Source organism: Alosa pseudoharengus, unplaced genomic scaffold (genome assembly GCF_046254945.1).
Source record: "Alosa pseudoharengus isolate Yale_2024_CS ecotype anadromous, Long Island Sound unplaced genomic scaffold, YU_APseudo_1.1 YU_APseudo_1.1_scf_3, whole genome shotgun sequence".
Lineage (NCBI taxonomy): Eukaryota > Metazoa > Chordata > Actinopteri > Clupeiformes > Clupeidae > Alosa > Alosa pseudoharengus.
The window spans coordinates 43,436,949-43,452,602 of record NW_027468718.1 but is presented as its reverse complement, the minus strand read 5'-3'; the positions used below and the strand labels follow the sequence as shown (position 1 = coordinate 43,452,602).

At 42.1% G+C, this 15,654-nt stretch overlaps 1 long non-coding RNA gene across 1 annotated transcript; it reads right to left on the bottom strand.

Moving 5' to 3' along the window:
* Nucleotides 1-14,202: 14,202 nt before the first annotated feature.
* Nucleotides 14,203-14,643, bottom strand: LOC143100716 (uncharacterized). The gene is made up of 3 exons (XR_012981930.1): nt 14,562-14,643; nt 14,386-14,481; nt 14,203-14,298 (listed from the first exon to the last, which is right to left on the bottom strand). It is a non-coding gene; the product is annotated as an uncharacterized LOC143100716 (long non-coding RNA).
* Between the last annotated feature and the right edge of the window lie 1,011 nt (nt 14,644-15,654).

Sequence of the window (15,654 nt, the reverse complement as noted above, 5' to 3'; positions counted from 1 at the left end):
AACCAAGTGTATTGTCTTTGTCTCCCCTTTCGAATACAATATTCAAATTACTTGAAAAAAATTATATCCCGAGAAAAGTGGATTTTGAGGGGTACAGCTCCATAGACCTCCATTCATTCTGGACTCGCCTGCGAGCGCTCCTTGATGCAGTACCACACCGGAAGGTTCTCCCCTTATTAGACATTTAAATAATTAAAAAAAACTTTTCAAAACAGCTCGAGGGCCTTTAAAGAGGCCCTATGCAACAATTTTAGCAAAAATGACCTTAATTATGCAGGTTGAGAGTCGTTCTGATGGTTCTATAACACTTTTTGGGTCGTTTGGTGGGTGCTTCGTCTCCCTCTAGTGCTTCTCCGCGGAAAAACCGAATATGCAACTTTCTGGTCCCGGACCGAAGAAATCCGGATGTGACTCGGCGGAAGGCCTCGAAAATGTAGTAAGAATGTAGTTTCTAAGACGACTGCAAAACGGACTCCGACTTGGCTTTGTTGCTGCTGAAATTGTAAGTAGCCTACCCTTGGGTGAACTTCGTTTTTGTAATGTGGTTTGATAGTCTCTTGAACAATGTGTTTGCTCGACCGTTTTATTGTGAGCCCTGTATGTGGTTTCTTGATGGCTAGCTAGACAATGTTTGTCTGAAGAGCGCAACGGTCGGGGGGTAGCATATATGCCTGTATAAGGGCATTCGAGTAGGTGGGAGCAGTAGGTTTAGCTAAGAGGACCAGCAGTTTGTTTTTTGAGAGGCTTAGCTGGAGGTGGTGTGGCTTCATCCATGTAGATATGTCTGAGAGGCAATCCGAGATCTGTGCCGAGACCAAGGGGTCATCAGGTGGAAAGAACAGATAAAGCTGTGTGCATGGGTGGATTACCGAACGGGCCTACCGGGCCCAGGCCCAGGGGCCCAAGGGGTCAGGGGGCCCTGAAGCCCAACATCTACGTGAAGCTGCTACCATGTTCTCTACCCCTGAATGGCCCCCCTTAGTCAAATAACACAAGTTATATAATGTGATATGTCTTAAAAGGGCCCCCTCAGTCTTATAACACGGATTATGTTATTCGCCCCTTATATCTGAATGGGGCCCCTCAGTCAAATTACACAGTTTATACAATGTGATACGTCATAAATAGAGCCCCTCAATCATATAACACGGATTATGGTATTCACCCCTAATATCTAAATGGGGCCCCTGATCAGTCAAATAACACAGTTTATACAATGTGATACTTTATAATAGGGCCCCTCAATCATATAACACAGGTTATGTTATTCACCCCTAAAATATGAATGGGGCCAGTCAAATAACCTTGAGTATGTTTCATGTCTGAATGAGCCCCCTCAGTATATATGTCTTAGGGACCCTCAATCATATAACACAGGTTTTCTGAATGAGGTTCTGTTGACCAATCGAGTTGAGCAGTTTTTCTATCTTTATTTTCCTTACTTGATTAGATGGGATGTTTGAGCAACTGTGAGGAATGCCCTTTCAAATGTTATACTTGCCAGATAACCTCGTTGTTATTGTTATTAGCCTATTACTGACAGAGGGGGCATTTGTAATTTCCAGGACAGGGATGTGACTGTGCCCTACACCTACAGTACCAAAGATGCATCCACCTCCACTCAAAAGAATAGATCCATAAAATAGATTCTAAATAAAATGTTGTTTGTGCATACAGTGAGAGAAGTATTCATTTTATGTTTCTAAGTTGTAAACAATTATTGAGAGCCTTGTTTCCAGAGCTCTCTTTGATCATCTCCGCTGCAGTTGCTGTACAACATTACATTTCTTGTGGTGAAAATATGTTTTTAGGGTTTACTGTAAAACATATCACTCCGCACGAAGTTTGTTGGTAGATGGGTCAGCGGCCAACATGCCTAATGCAACATTACAGAACTCAACTCATCCAAAAGATTTAAAGTTAGAGTAGGTTATTTCTTGTTTATATTATATAATATCATCATGGCTAAAATGTCTCGGAGAAGTCTGAGAAACAAAGCCAGCAAGTCTCGTCTTTATTGTGACATGAAAGCCAGGCTGTGGCATGCTAACATAGCCTATAGGCTAGGCCTACTCTATGGATTATATGTTGGATTAAGTCATCTTCACTTCCAAACCTAGAGGGTTTACAAGTATAAAGAACATAAGGTAGGTTATGTTTGATATTATTGTCCCGCTGTGGCATGGTTAATTGCAGTCTCTGTTAAGGCAGAAGACGACACAAGTCCAAAAGGACTGCTGAGAATTATCCTGAATTATGGCCTCCAATCAATGTTTCCCAATGTTTATGTTGCGCTCCGCATATTTCTCACTCTTCCGGTAACTAACTGCGAAGGGGAACACTCATTCTCCTTATATTACTGAGTAGGATTAAAAACGAGTTACGAACCAAAATGACACAAACACGTCTCAAGGCACTTTCTCTCATGGCTATTGAGAGCGAACTGACACGCACATTGGACTTTGACGATATTGTGAACGACTTCGCGCAAAACAAAGCCAGGAAAAAATGTATTGCATAAAGTTGCCTTGCCTAATTTTGTGAATTTAGGCTGATATTCCTGTGCTAGTGATGCCGATTTGAACATGTTCTCTAAAATAGTTGTTGGTTTTCTATTTTTCTCTTATAAATTAGCCGTAGGCTATAGCCGACTATAAAAGGTAGGGGATGTTTTTTCAACTGAGTGTAGCCTAACTTACCGGCTTAGCAAATCCATACAGTTGCTTAGGCTATATGATGATGATGTTGCATATGAATTTCTCCTCTTTGCTTAACGATTAATTTAGCCAATGTTTAGCCAACGAGTTTAAATTGATGATTTATTATTGCCTATCGGTTTGTTGAATAGCCTAGGCTAATGCATTTTTCATAAGCTGTCGGTTTTAATTCAGAGTAGGCCTAAACGTGCGTTTTAATTGAGCGGATAGAAAATCCTGCATTGAGAATGAGAGGCTACTATAATTTAGAGTTTATATAGTGTTCGAATTTATATGTCTCATATGTCTACTTCAAATGCTTGAAATTGTCCTTTCGAGATACACAAATAAAACATATTGTGCTTTTAGCGCAAACGTGTAGCGCTTCCGATTTATGCGTGAGTGAAGGGGGCAGGCTGTGTGTGTGGGGGGGGGGGGGGGGGGGGGGGGGGCCTTTTAGCGTCCTGTGCCCAGGGGCCCAGTGGCTCATAATCCGCCCATGGCTGTGTGTCATCTGCATAGCAGTGGTATGAGAAGCTGTGCGAATAGATAATCTGTCCCAAAGAAGTGGTGTGGATAGCAAAGAGAAGGGGGCCCAGTACTGAGCCCTGGGGGACCCCTGTGGTAGGTCCAAGCCATGATACGTTAAACGAGCATCCTGTGAGGTAGGATTCAAACTGATATGGACTGGGTAATGTGTTAGAAACAAAAGGATGCCACTTCGTTATTTGGAATGAAAATTATCAATCCACAGAGGACTGAATAAATGACGCGACAACCTAACTATGTCCATTTTGCTTGAATTTCAGCGCAGCAACTCATGATGGTACTCAGTAGTTCGTATGGCCCCGACATGCTTGATGGCATCGGGGCATTCTCCTAATGAAACGGCGGATGGTGTCCTGGGGGATCTGCTCCCAGATGTGGACATGGCCATCACTGAGCTCCTTGACAGTCTGTGGTGCAACCTGGCGGTGTTGAATGGACCAAAATATAATGTCCCAGAGGTGTTCAATCGGATTTAAGTCAGGAGAGTGTGGGGGGACAGTCAATGGTATCAATGCATTCATCCTCCAGGAACTGCCTGCACATTCTCGGTACATGTGTCCAGCCATTGCTGTGCACCAGGAGGAACCCAGGGCCCACTGCACCAATACAGGGTCAGACAATGTGTCTGAAGTTTTCATCCTGATGCCTAAGAGCAGTGAGGGTGCAGTTGTCTTGCCTGTAGAGGTGTGTGCATCCTTCCAAGGATATCCCTCCCCAGACCATCACTGGCCCACCACCAAACCAGTCATGCTGATGAATGATGTTGCAGGCAGCATTACATTTTTTCAAGACATTTTCAGACGTCACATGTGCTCAGGGTGAACCTGGTCTCATTTGTGAAAAGCCAATTTTGTATTCTATGGCAAATGCCAATTGAGCTGCACGGTGCTGGGCAGTGAGCATAGGTCCTTCCAGAGGCCATCGGGCCCTCAGGCCACCTTCATGAAGTCTGACAGTGTGGTCAGAGACATTCACACCAGTGGCCTGGAGGAGGTCATTTTGTAGGGCTCTGGCAGAGCTCCTACTGTTTGTTGTTGCACAAAGGAGCAGATACTGGTCCTGCTGCTGGGTTAAGGACCCTCTACCATCCTGCCCAGCTCTCCTAGAGCAACTGTCTCCTGGAATCTCCTACATGCTCTTGAGACTGCGCTGGGAGACACAGCAATCCTTCTGGCAATGGAACGTATTGATGTGCCATTCTGGAGGAGTTGGACTACCTGTGCAACTTTGTAGGCTCCAGGTACTGGCTTATGCTACCAGTAGTGACACTGACCCTAGCCAAATGTGAAACTACTGAGAAATCAGTCAAGGAGGATAAAGATGGAAAATGTATCATTTGCCACCACCTCTAAAACCATTCCTGTTTTTACAGACCTATCTCCCTTCTTCCTTTCTTGTCAAAGTTTTTAGAGAAAGTGGTCTTCAAGCAAGTCTTGGACTTACTATATCAGAACAACCTGCTAGACCCTATACAGTCTGTTTTCAAGAGTCATTCTACTAAAACTGCTTTTCTGTCTGTGACCGAAGCATTGAGAGTAGCTAAGTCCTCGTCTAAGTTGCTAAGTCATTAGTATTCATTCTACTAGACTTATATGCAGCCTTCAATACTGTTGGCCATGACATTCTCCTTTGTACACTATCTGAACTGGGATGTCTAGGAAAGCCCTTGACTGGTTTAAATCCTACCTTAAAGGGCACATGATCTCACCACAGGTGTGCCTCAAGGATCAGTATTAGGGCCCCTAATTTTCTCTATTTACACACGTGAAACCATTCGCTCCCATGAATTTGATTATCACTGCTATGCGGACGATACTCAACTTTACCTGTCTTGAGCTTTTGGTGTTTCCACCACAAAGCACACCCAAGGACTGGGCGCTGAACGCACTAGCCAGTGTCCTAAAAGTGCTTGTTTACTGACTAGCATAAGCCCATACCTGTCCCGGGACCTTTCCCGGGTTTCTCCCGTATTTCAAGGTCATCTCCCAGCACCCTCCCGTTTTGTTATTTCTCCCGGAAAACTCCCGTAATTTGCATGGCCATCAAACTTCATTTTAAAATCATTGATCCATTCAGGTTGCCAGATTGTGTATGAAATACACCCTACACATACACGATCACTTAGTTTCAATTCCAACCGTTTTGTAGGCTAAAACCTGGCCACCCAAAACCCAAATAAGGAAGCGGGTGCCGACTGCGCAGCCCGAGTCTCGTCATAAGCATGCAGGCTAGTTGAATGGTCTACTCCAGAACTAGCTGTTGTGAAATTGTTGGGAATTTAATTGATTAACACATCACATAAACTGTTATTGAGTGTTATTGATACACTGAACTTGTGCCCTCGGAACCAAATCTGACAGCAAGCAGCTTTGGAGTTTTGGAAGTAGGCTGCAGGCAGGCAGCTGGTGGATACATAACTGGCATGCGTAAGGTAATGGTAAGGTAAAAGCAACGACCGAAATGCAGTGTTGAAACACGTGTATGAAACGTATTAAATATGCAAACACAGATCCGGTATAAACACTGACCCCCCCCCGAAAAAAAATCTCCCGTTTTTGGAAAGCTAAATGTTGACAGGTATGACATAAGCCGTATTTAAATTATCTTCATTGACAGGCATAAATGTTAAACTACAATAAAACAAAATGGATCTTTTCAAACAATCACTATAAGGCTTAAAAGAAACTTTAGCATATGCTAATTGGCCCCACCCACCTCAATTGAATTAGGCTAACAGTAGGATGTGTTGGACTGGGTTATGTACTAATTTGTCTAACTCTGACTGGGTGTATGTTGGCAATTCCATGCAAAGGTCATCCTTAACATGGAAAAAAAAAGTTGTGCATACGCAAATAGAACTGTTGTTAAAATCTTCATTTAGGTCTATATTTTATTGTTTGTAACTGATCTGATTGAATTTGATGGAGAATTACACTCTTTTTACATCATAAATATGGTGTGCAACCATACAGAAACAACATTTTTTCACATGGTAATATTATACATATTTAAAAAGTGGATAAATGGACCCAAGGTTCAAACAAATTGTGTCATTTGACAAATTCCAGATTGACAAGGGAATGGTAGAGTAATGTCTATGCTCAGCTTGCCTTTAAGAGCACAACTCCTTACATTTGTAAGGCTTTTGTTTTTAAGTCAGCAAGTTCCATGGCCATGTCACATCCATAACGTTTTATAGGAAAAGTTTATGCTACACATACAGTGTTGATGCGACAATGTCCATAGTGTCTGTGCAAAGCTGTTGCGTTATGGATGTGACGTTATGGATGTTACATAATGTGAATTTACAAGACTGGAGACTTTGTTATACCTCAAAGCCGATAAAACGTCTGTTCTAGTGGCATGTCAGTTTCAACGCATTTCACCTTAGTGTTTAGGCCTACAATTGACATTTCAAAGATTATTAGGTTGATCAAAACCACAAGGAGGCCTTGCCTAACTATTAGCAAAACAAACATAATATTAAAATACCTCCAGTGATTAGCCTAGCCATAGCCTATTTTCAAGTGGCCTAATAACGAAAATCTGAGCGATTATCTTCCTGTAACTGTCATACTGTTGTTGTACAGTAACTGAATTATCGTGTTAGCTGGTGAAAATGGCTGACTTTGCAGCTGGAGTTAACATAGCAACCTTCTGTTGCAGATCTGTTCAGCCTGCTGCTCACGTCTGCTTAACACAGTTTCATTTTAAATGTGACGCAATATGCCAGCATTTGAAGTGTCAGGTCCTCTGTAGCTAATACCCACAGAGTAACATTAGTAACGGCAGCAATAAACTAGATGTACCGCATAGCGGTACAAAATAGGACAGCCTCTCAGTCCTGCATATTCTCTTCGCAAAAATAAATCATGCTTGTCAATTTGTCTCCATCTCTTACTCCTGCAACTCATGTGCATGTAAATGAGTGTGTGCATATGTGAGTTTGCTTTTGTTTATAAGAGTGTGTGTGTGTGTGTGTGTCTGTGTGTGCACATGCGTATGCGTGCCTGTGTGTGTGCGTTTATGTGTCTGCATTCATGTGGGTGGGTGGGTGTTTGTGTGTGTGTGTGTGTGCTTGCCTGTCTGAATGTGTTTATGTGTGTGTGTGTGCTTGCCTGTCTGTATGTGTGTGACTGTGCGTGCGTGCGTGTGTGTGTGTGCGTGTGTGGGTGTGCGTGTGTGCACGTGCGCGTGCATGTACTTTATGTGTGCAAATCACAAATGAGTGAGTATGGGTTAGGTTGATGTGGGCTCTTGAGACTAACATACCATAAATATTTTGTCATCTTGGGTGCAACGGTTCAGGTAGGGCTAGTTATAGGGCTAGGTATATACATGTTCCCTGGTGTTTCAGTTGATGACGGTAAAAAAATATATGTATATATATTTTATATTTTAAATGACTTATTGTCCTGATTCTTCCTGTTGATCTTAGTGGGCACTGAGGAAGCAATAATTTCATCGCTAGTTTTTCATGATTACTATTTCAACTGTTTCATATCAAAATTCACTACTTAATTATGTGTTTTATGTAGTTTGTCGAGGACTGGTTCAGACACGTCACATCCATAACGCCAGTTTTTCCTACATAATGCATTACAAAAATGACGCATAGTTTCAAAAACACACTTTTTGAGTTCATTCAAGTCTCCTTCATGCTACATATATCATAGTTTCGGCAGTTTCCTTCAAAATTCACAGAGTTTGTAGAATACCTGTAATCTCTCACAAAAGTGTGTCCATTTCATGTCACATCCATAACGCTGATATAATGCCTTGTATTCTTAGGATGAAATTGATTATATGAAATTTGAGGATTTCTCAGTATTCAGAGGACATAGGTTACATTAAAAGTTATGCAAATGAATTCACTGATACTAATTTTGCCCCCACTCTAAGGCATTTTGTTTACCAATATGAGTCCAATTGTCACATCCATAACGCTGGAACTGCCCATGTACTAATTTATCTAACTAGGATAGAAGACAAAATAGCTCATTTCCCAAAAGGCAGCATATGTTTCTTTAAAAGACTTGACAGATGCTAGCATCCTTGGGTTTTAGCCTCCTTGCTAGCATGCCAGCCTCTAGGGGGCAAATTAGAAGGATTGAGCCCAGGCAAGTGCAGGGTTTAGTCACACAGTTGAAACTTCACACATAGCCTAGTTTTTGACTCAGTGTCAGAATGTATGGCTACATCTCTGCCATTTTAATTATGTATGATTGTCTCTTTATGTATTTCATAATGCTGAAAGACGGCTATAGACACGTCATATTATGTGTTAAAAGCAGCATATCATTATAAATGTAGGAAAAAAGGGCATATTTTGGTGGCCATATTTGAAATCAAGATAGGGGCCACTAGGGGGCGCTATGTGTTGGGGTCCATTTCAATTTTTGATCACTAGGGGTAGTACTATACCTGTACCAAGTTTCATGCTTTCTGCAAAAACTGAATGATTCAGGTAAAAATCTGGCCTTAGCCGCTGTACTACAGCCCTTGTCATCTCATATGACGAGTCCTTCTGGCTCTGTAGGACCAACGTCTCTGGCTTGACTAGAATCTACAACGTTAGTATCTTTTATTTTGACAAACCTGTAACCTTATACAGACATATGTAAACATATGCATTTTCTGGTCTCTACAGTCCATCTGTCTTGCAAATAAAGTTACAAGCATAGACTGTATAAAATAACGTTAATGTTTGCTCACACCATGTTTTGCTCGAAAGGTGCACAGACCCGCCCACTCCATTTCAAATTCAAACAGCCATCGTGATTCGTCAACTGGACTGCCACCCAGTGTTGCCTATAAATTTAACAAAATGCCACATTCATCATCTCACAACCTCTACTACATCACAAACTACTTACTAAGACACAAAATCAACAAAAGAAAAAATATTGATGACCAAAATTGATCTGTGTGTCTCTCGGCTAGGTTATTGCACATTGCCATCCATGCGGCTGACATATCAGGCCTATATGCTACACACATTAGTATTTTATTAAAAGTTAGATGAAACTACAAAAAATAAGTACACTATATTACAACTCTAAGTATTAGCAATTTAATACACTTAAACAAAATAAACTTCTTTACCATTTAAAATACACTAACAACAAAGTACACTTTTTAAAAGTACATTACAAAAACACTTTGAATATTGCAGAATTAGTACATGTATATTTACTTTTATTACACTGAAGTTGAACTTAATAACATCTACTTTGAAGTATACTTTCTAAAAGTACACATTAAACATACATAACGTACAAAAACTGTAAGCATACTTGTTTTATACTTCATATACTTTATCATCATATTTCTAACACACTAAAGTATACTACTTTTTACCTGGGGAGGGTTACCAACACTTAAATGCCTCTTGGTTAAGCACATAGCAAAAAGTTCTGTGCTTTGCTATATACATTGATGATTCATCCACCACTGTGTTTGTCTTAGATTCTCTTGTTATTGTGTTGTCATCTCAAATGTGAAATATGTACGGTATACATGGGATCACAGTTACTACACTTTCATGTCCTTTGATCCCCGTTTAGGGTTCAAGCTACTGTACACAGCAGTTGCTGTCAGGACTTCAAAGGGAACTTATGTTTCAGGATCAGCTTTCCATGTGTGCGAGAGGGGAGTCAGAAAATACAATAAAATGGATGCCACTGGCAGGCATCATCTGACATTTCTACTCTAGAGAGAGAGTGAAAAAATCAGGGTTCCTTACTTGTTTTCATGTCTATGTGCTAGTTACATTGCAAGTATTAGATCATTTAACAAAGAATAACAATAGCAGGGTTATGGTTGCTGTCCTCAAGATCAGTCTATTTACATGATGGTCATAATGTGATATGATGATCAGAGGCTTACAAACCAGCAGGGTTCTTTAAAATTGAATACACTACACTGCAGTTGGTATAATGCCCTGCTTCAAACCATCATTATTTGGCTATACTGCTATTTCTCCATAACTCCATGGGACAGAATAATATTTTCTCCATAACCATGGATAGAAGAATATCTCTAAAATGGTCAAAGAGCCAGCGTGCTGTGCTTTATGAAGAGTTTATTTTTACTCTCTTGAGAAATTCACATGAGCTTTGCATGGGCCATGTGTTTGGAGACAACTGGGGTTGCCCTACATCGTGGGGCACACAAGAATGTGAGAGCGGGATAAGGCCTCTGTCCCTCCACAGCCCAGCGGTCTGCTGTTTCAGCTGCAAGGGATCTGACCCATCTGCTCACACTTTAATGTTACCTGCAAGGACATACATGGTCGAGGGGTCTTTTATAGGTTGGTGTTATATGGAAAGGTGAAATCAGAGCATGCTTATATTCTTTCCAGGGGATTCTTTTTTTTGTGTGTAGAAGGTTATGGAAGAACACACTGTTAAGCAGGCTTGGAATTTCACCATTCTGGGGGCAAGGCCACTTTGCCTTCAGTTGGGCATATTTGGTGGGGGGCACAAAGGCCACATGTCAGGGCACCAAGGCCAAAGTTAACTATACAGTAGTAGGCTATAAAAATGATCAAAGTTGTATTTAGCCTATTCACTGTAGACCTGCATCACTGTATGAAACATTACAAAAACATGAAACATGACATATTACATAGAACTGTAAATCATCTGATCATCTAATAATTACAGATATCTAGGCTATATATAACATTTATTTTATATTTGGCCTGCTATGAAATCATGTATTGAACAATTTAAATTTAAGCACAGCTCAGCTTTAAGAAACTCAAATAGCCTAGATGCATGCTTAGCATTTTGTGATCATTAAAGGGACACCAGGCAACGTTTTCGTGTTAATTAATCATCTTCGTAAGTTGGTATATGGTTAAATGACTCATTACAGGGCGAATGAAGACTCTCTCGCCCGCCCCTACTGCCTGTAAGAAGAATATCCCACTTGCAAGTTCGGTGTATCCTACCTGCCGACCGAAGCAGGATCAGTTTACATCCTGCATACAGCACAGAGGCAGGCAAACGAAACTCTAGCGATTGTTGCAAACGTGTGTATAATGGCAGAGCCAGTGAAGAAGCAGCGAAAACCCTTGACGGAAGATGCAAAGAAAAGGAAAAGAGCTTCAGACCGAGCGAGGGGGAGTTTCGTAGAGAAAAAGTATCAAGCTTGCCTGGTGTCCCTTTAAGGCTACTTTAACAAACTCTTAGTCAGCTGTCCTCTGATTTACCAATATCTAGGCGATATTTGTAACATTTATTTTGTATTTGGCCCGTTATGAAATCATGTGGAACAATTTAAACACATTGTAAAACTTAAAGCCCAAATTTGGAGACATCCATGCATGTCGAAATTTACTGCAAATTCAAAACTGGATTACTCTGGAACGGCTAACTGTACAGGGGACTGCTTTACACCTTTGTGTTCGGTAAGGTCTGCTGTTTATTTTGATATTCTGTGGTTTGACATGTGTTAAAAGACGGGTTCGTGAAGTATTCCACCGAGATGAATGGGTAGGGAGATCATGGTCGCAAAACCTTCAGTAGAATGTATGATTAAATTGAATTATATTATTTACTTTCAACACAGCAATTATCGGCTAACATCGTTTAAAAGCTGAGAAAAAGCTCTTTCATGTGATACTTGTGATGTCTGTGTGATGAATAGGCTACTTCGCGAGTAGTTCAACTGAGAAGAATGGGTGAATTTGGACGCACTTTCTTTCTTGCGCTGTCACTTTCTCCACTGCGTAAAAGGCTAAATTAATTTGCGCTGTAAATGGTAAGATTATTTTGACAGGCCACGGGCTAAATAAAAATCGCTATTAGTAGGACGCAAAGCAGAATATTAAAAGAAGGGGGCGCCATGGCCGTCGTGGTCGCCGTGAAATTCCTACCCTGCAAGTGTTAGGTCAACACATGATATTTGTTTTTTTTTTAATAGGCCTATTGTGCACATGTTCCAATAAGGCCTTTGAAAAATAAGACTTATGTTGGATCTGTTGAGTGAGAACTATGACTGGTTATGACTGTCAAAGCTTAGGCATAAGTGTTGTTTGTGTGTGTTCTTGTGTGAGCGTGATTTGGACTCATTGGCATGAGCTTGTCTTCCTGGACTTGCGTGACCGTGTCTGCACGCACATGTGTATGCGCACGAGAGGGAAAGAGAGGGAGCTAGAGAGCAAGAAAAGGAGGACACATTGCACGCACACAATCCGCTGCGCTCACCCCACCCCCATCCCAAACACACACACCCTCCCTTAGGCATGCGATGGTTAGTGTGGCACTGGGTTGGTGGATGAAACACACGCTAGCCACCACAGTGTCCCACACCAAGTGCTTAATCCCTTGCCCCCCCTCCTCACCTCCTGCCCCCCTACCAGTCACGGCATGCAGGAGCAACGGGCAATTAGATCAGTAGCGCTGGTCATCGAGGGTCGGCTGGGGGTGGGGATCAGAGCGCTACTTCTGATATTGGAATTGACAGGCGTGACAGAGAAGTGTGTATGTGTAGGCTGTGTGTGTGATGGGGTGGGAGTGGGAGGAGTGTGAGACACACACACACACACACACACCTCTTGTGCTCCTGAAGCTCTCCTGTGCCCACCCTTATGCATTTACCGAGACAGCTGCACTTGCACGCTTCGCTAAGCACAGGCACGAAAAAACGAGCAGTTAATTGTATACGGCCAGGCAGAGATGTTGGTGTGTCCGTGTGTGAGTGTGTGTGAGGAAGGGCAGGGTATAAGGCATGCCAAAGCTGGAGACACGCATTCAGCTCCAGTGACAGATTGGGTCTGTGCAGTGTGTGGAGGGCTAAGTGCTCTGCCTCCATGCTTTTAGGGGGTGATAAACTCACAACAGCTGTGGACAAGCCTGATCTTAAACTCAAGTTGGGATTGAGATGTTTCTCCACCTGCTTTCTACCCCACGCAACTCTCGTGCAGGCGTGATCTCGTGAAGGCGTCAGTCAAGTGAACTTGGGAGTGAGTTTAACATGAATGTAAAGAAAACAAAAATAAAATAAACACAAAAAAAATAATTTCAGTGTAACCAGAAGGGGGCCCTACTGAACGCAAAACACCTTTTGACCTCTTAAATGCCTTAATGCAGGCTGTTCGTGTGAAGTAACAATTGGGGCTGATGTAATCAAAAGTAGAAAATGTATTAACAAATACTTGAGGCAATACATACAATAAATAGTAGCCGCTCAGGCATGAAGCAACAATCTGTAGTTGGATAGTCAATAAATAAGTATCAAACAAGCGTGGTACAATATTCACAGGTGATGACTTCAAACCAAAATAAATGTGCATAAAGGAAATAATACTAATTGATTTCACACTGTATATTGCACACAATATTCACTGCACACAAGTTTAGATAAATATTTGTACACACTGATAGTTATTTGATTCTGCACCGCACACATTCAGCACTGCAAACAAGGACTGTCCTCAGACAAATATATTGCACATAGCCCTAAGCGGTTAAATAGACAAACACAGACAAACAAGGACACACAAACAAACAAGGACACACAAACCAACACACTCTCTCACACACGCATACACACACACAGAGCTAGCAAACAGACGAGCAACAGGAGTTACTGCGCTGGGCCACGTAGTGGCTCACCTATGGTCTGTAGGCCCAAAGCTGCGCACAGTCGATCCGATTAAAATGCTGAAGTTTGCCCCACCAAACTCAAAAAGAAAACATAAACAAATTAACGAAAGAAAAACAGTGGCTGTGACTCCTAAAATAGTCCTCCTCAGGACTGGAGAGACGCGCGTTCACCGGCCGCCCATCAGTCAGCTGACGCTTTGTTCTTGGGCTACAATGCAAACACAATAGCAAGCCAAGTCAGGCAGTCATCTAGCAAAATTATAAGGCGGCAGCAAGGACAAGACTGAGTCAGGGAACTTACATTGAGACCGGTGTAGTTAAAGGTTGGTGAAACTTTCCCATGAAGTTGTAACAATGAAGCGCAGGAGGGTTTAACGCGAGCGCCCGTGCTTCTGTAGGAAGGATTAAATGCGAGCGTCGGCAGCTCAGTGCAGTATCTGCCAACAAACAAGGGCAGCGGTAAGGGTCAACGATACAACAAACATCCGATGGTTAGCCATGGCGAGAGATAAGTCACAACTTACATCAACTGCGATCCAGACACTTCCCGTGTTACTCAGAGTTCACCAAGCAAACTCCCAAAAGACAATGTAGGCACGTTGCATACGGTCACTACAAAACTACAAAACAAACAAACGTGAAATCAACCATGTGAAATTACAACACTGGAAAGATGAGCGCTTAGAAGAAATTAACTTACCCTCACGTTTTCGCACTACAGACGCACAACCTTCCGACTTCACGGCCGGCACAACAAACACAACCTCCCAGCTCCACTGCACCACCAACAAAGCAATATTTGGCAGGCTCCCGCCACCATTTGAAATGACATGCCACCTGTGCCACCTAATTACACTCGGCACGCGATTGGCTTGCGTCGCCAGACACCAAGTGGCACTTCCTACTCAACACCATACTCTACCCGTTACATCAGTACAGGTGTTTTAGCTTAGCTGAAAGTCTACAGCTTTAAGAAGAAACAGCTATACTAATGTCAATATCATTCAAGCCATGCAAGACGCTATAGTGGCATTTCATAAATGTAAATCGTAAATTAGGTTTCTAGGCCAAGTATACTTGCTTATACAAGGAATTTGGTCTCTGCATTTATCCCATCCGTGAATTAGTGAACACACAGAGCACACAGTGAACAGAAACACACACTAACCTGGAGCAGTGAGCTGCCTTGCTACAGCAGCGCCCGGGGAGCAGGTTAGGAGCCTTGCTCAAGGGCACTTCAGCCATTCCTACTGGTCGGGGATCAAACCGGCAACCCTTCGGTTCCGAGCCCAAAGCCCTAAGCAGTAGGCCACGACTGGCCCTTTCATTTGCATGTGAGCATATAATTCTTTTCTAAGTTAACATACACCACACCTTGCTTTTTGCTGTTTTTTTACTGTTAGTACTGTTTTATGTGGAATTTACAAAGAATGTCATCACATGTGTTGTGTACTGTACTTATTCTCATACTGTTGTCATCACATGTGTTGTGTACTGTACTTATTCTCATACTATTGTCATCACATGTGTTGTGTACTGTACTTATTCTCATACTGTTGTCATCACATGTGTTGTGTACTGTACTTATTCTCATACTGTTGTCATCACATGTGTTGTGTACTGTACTTATTCTCATACTGTTGTCATCACATGTGTTGTGTACTGTACTTATTCTCATACTGTTATTCGTCTTATCATCTATCATCATCATCATCAACAACTCTCAAAAAAATGCACCATTTGGGGAGATGGAACAAGATATGGAAAAGCGTCTACACAACAGCACCTGCAGC